Genomic DNA, 3508 nt, shown 5'->3' on the forward strand with positions numbered 1-3508 from the left:
TTCTACACCCCCTCAACTGTAGTGACCAAGGCTTAGTATAACTGCCCTGGAAAGGCAGGCTGTAATAAAGTCAGAGGAATGGTCAGATGGCCCCCCAAAAAAATCACTGGCAGAGAAAGAAAGGCAACCGAGGCTGGGGGAAACCAGCAATGACATCAGGTGATCATTTGACTAGAGGTACAGAGTGATTGTGCTGAGGTTTACAGGCAATACTGGGACTATAGGACTTAGTTGGGGACACATTTCATAAACAAATAAGGTTTGTTATTTCATAAACAAATAAGGTTTCTTCATGATGTCATGTGTGGGACAGGCAAGGAAAAAAATGCTCCAGTCAGAATCGGAGACAGAGAGGAGGTACAAAGGTGGGCTAGGGTCTTCAGGCAGGATCTGCCACTGCTCTGAGCATGCCCTTTACCAACAGCAGCCTGCTACGCACTGTGGCCCATCATCATACCTCCCCCACAGACCCATATTGGAGGTCTAACAGTAGAGCTGTCACTAAGATTTTGCTGTGGCCCTTCATGCCACACTGGACCTACCTGTGAGGAGCTCAGTGTAATGGCCAGCTTATCTGTCAGGTGTCTGAGAAGCCAGAGCCAGGCCTCCTCCTGCTTCCCCAGCACCTCAACCCCATAGTGCCCAGTACCAGCCTCTCTCTGCAGACACAGGGTCCCACACAGACCCTGTCACATGGGCCTCTGCCTTCAGGCGACGCACACACTGAGAACAACCAAAATACCTGCTGTCGCAGCTTCTGTCCGAGTACCAGCTCAGCCTCCCCACTGCCTGCCTCTACTTGTGTCCTCCAGCCTCTGGCCTGCTTTGCTCTGGGCATGGGGCTAGCCCCAGTCATCGAAACTCATGACTCCTTTGTGCTCTGTGTTAATCAAATGACTTCCGTTCACCACAGCTGGCTTTCTTTCATCTACTTCTTATTACTCATGTTTGCATTTTGTTTCTGTCACCCTATTTTATTTTTTACAAGTTCCCCATTGTGCATGTCTCTAAGCTGAGAATAATCTCTGAGTCTGGGAAATCTATTGTCAGCTCCAAAATATTCCTGAAAATAAGTTCAGGGCATCAACCCAAGATCTTTGTAAGAGGAATCCCAGAGGAGGGCAAATGTTGCCTTCTTTAGGTTTCCCCAGATATTTGGCAGGTAGACCCCACCTGGAGTCTGGGAAAGAGAGGCCTTTGAACAGCATTTCTCCATTGGGTCAGTTCTTGTCTGGAGTGTGCAACTCTTGGAGTGTTTGCATATCGGCTGTAAATATCATACGGAAAGACAATGAAGCTTCACTCTTCTCCCACTCTCTCTAAATGTGCAACACTTGTCACCTATTCTAGACTGTTGCATTCCTCCCCAACCCATGCAAGGGGACACCCACAGATGACATCACAGACTACAGCCAGTGGTACATAACAAGAGTTATTTTTCCCAAAGTGAAGAATCCCCTCCCTCAGCACACCCATCAAGCTTCAGAAATCAACACAGTGCTGTGCCAACCTCTCCCGTCATCCGGGAATCCTCTGGCATTGACACCTAGCCCCATCTCCTCACACACAGCTTCCCCCAAATGCTGCCAGTGATGGTTGAACACCCAATGTTGCCGCTGACCACTCCCCCACTCTCCCACTCTGGGCAGCCTCATTCATTCCAGTTCACCTCCATTAAAAAAGACCAACAAGGGCTGACCCCATGGCTCACTTGGGAGAGTGCAGTGCTGGGAGCACAGCAGTGCTGCCACCACGGGTTCAGATCCTATATAGGGATGGCCCGTGCGCTCACTGGCTGAGCGCAGTGCTGGCAACACCAAGCCAAGGGTTGCGATCCCCTTACTGGTCACAAAAAAAAAAAAAAAAGACCAACAAACACCACAATAAGAGAATGAAGAATAAAAATCATATGATCATCTCAATAGGTGCAGGAAAAGCATTTGACAAAATTCAACATACTTTCATGATTAAAAACTCTCAGTAACAGGGATAGAAGAAAAGTACCTCAGCATAAAAAAAGATCATGTATAATAAGCCCACAGCTACTACCATCATACTCAGCAGTGAAAAGCTGAAAGTTTTTCCTCTAAGATCAGAAACAAGGGTCCCTACTCTCACCACGTCTATTTAACACAGCACTAGAAGTCCTAGCCAGAGCAGTTAGGAAAGAGAAAGAAATAAAAGGCATCCAAATTGGAAAGGAAGAAGTAAAATTGCATCTGTTTGCAGCTGACATGATTTTACATATAGAAAACTCTAAGACTTCATCAAAAATTGTTAGAGTTGATAAATTCAGTAAAGTTGCAGGTTATGAAATCAATATACAAAAATCAATTGTGTTTCTATACACAAACGATAATCTGAAATTAATAAATAAAATAATCTCATTTGCAATAGCATCAAAAAAAATAAAATACTTTAGGATAAATTTAACCAAGGAGGTGAAAGACCTATACATTGAAACTATGAGACATTTATGAAAGAAATTGAAGAGGATACTAATAAATGGAAAGATATCCCATGGCAGAATGAATATTGTTAAAAGGTCCATACTACCCAAAGTGATCTGCAGATTCAATGCAATCCCTATCAAAATCTTAATGACATTTTCCACAGAAATAGAAAAACAACTGTAAAATTCTCATGGAACCATAAAAGACCCCGAATAGCCCAAGCAATCTTGAGCAAAAACAAAGCTGGAGGCATTACAATACCTGACTTCAAAATATACTACAGAGTTATAGTAACATAAACATGGTGCTGGCACAAAAACAGACACATAGACCAATGTTCTGGAATAGAGAGCACAGAAATAAACTCATGCATATATGGTCAACTAATATTCGACAGAGGTGCCAAGAATACACAATGGGGAAAGGATAGTCTCTTCAATAAATGGTGTTAAGGAAACTGGACATACACTCCAAAAGAATGAAATAGGACCCCTATGTTCCACCACCCACAAAAATTAACTTAAAACGGATTAAAGGCTTAAGTATAAGAACTGAAATCATAAAACTCCTAGAAAAAAAATAGGAGAAAATCTCCTTAACATTGGTATTGATAATAATTTTTTTTTGTATATGACACCAAAATCACAGGCCACAAAAGCAAATATAAACAAGTGGAACTACATCAAACTAAAAAGCTTCTGCACAGCAAAGGAAACAGTCAACAAAATGAAAGACAACCTATAGAATGGGAGAAAATATTTGCAAATCATGTATCTGCTAAGAGTTTAATATCCAAAATACATAAGGAACTTACACAAATCAATAGCAAAAAAATATTAACAACAATAATACAATTTAAAAATGGACAAAGAGGATGCCCACTCTCACCACTCCTATTCAACATAGTGTTGGAAGTACTAGCCAGAGCAATCAGAGAAGAGAAGGAAATAAAGGGCATCCAGATTGGAAAAGATGAAGTCAAACTGTCCCTGTTTGCAGATGACATGATCCTATAAATTGAACAGCTCAAAGCCTCTACAAAAAAACTCTTGGAG

Source organism: Galeopterus variegatus, unplaced genomic scaffold, assembly GCF_000696425.1.
Source record: "Galeopterus variegatus unplaced genomic scaffold, G_variegatus-3.0.2 Scaffold2151, whole genome shotgun sequence".
In the NCBI taxonomy this organism is placed as follows: Eukaryota; Metazoa; Chordata; class Mammalia; order Dermoptera; family Cynocephalidae; genus Galeopterus; species Galeopterus variegatus.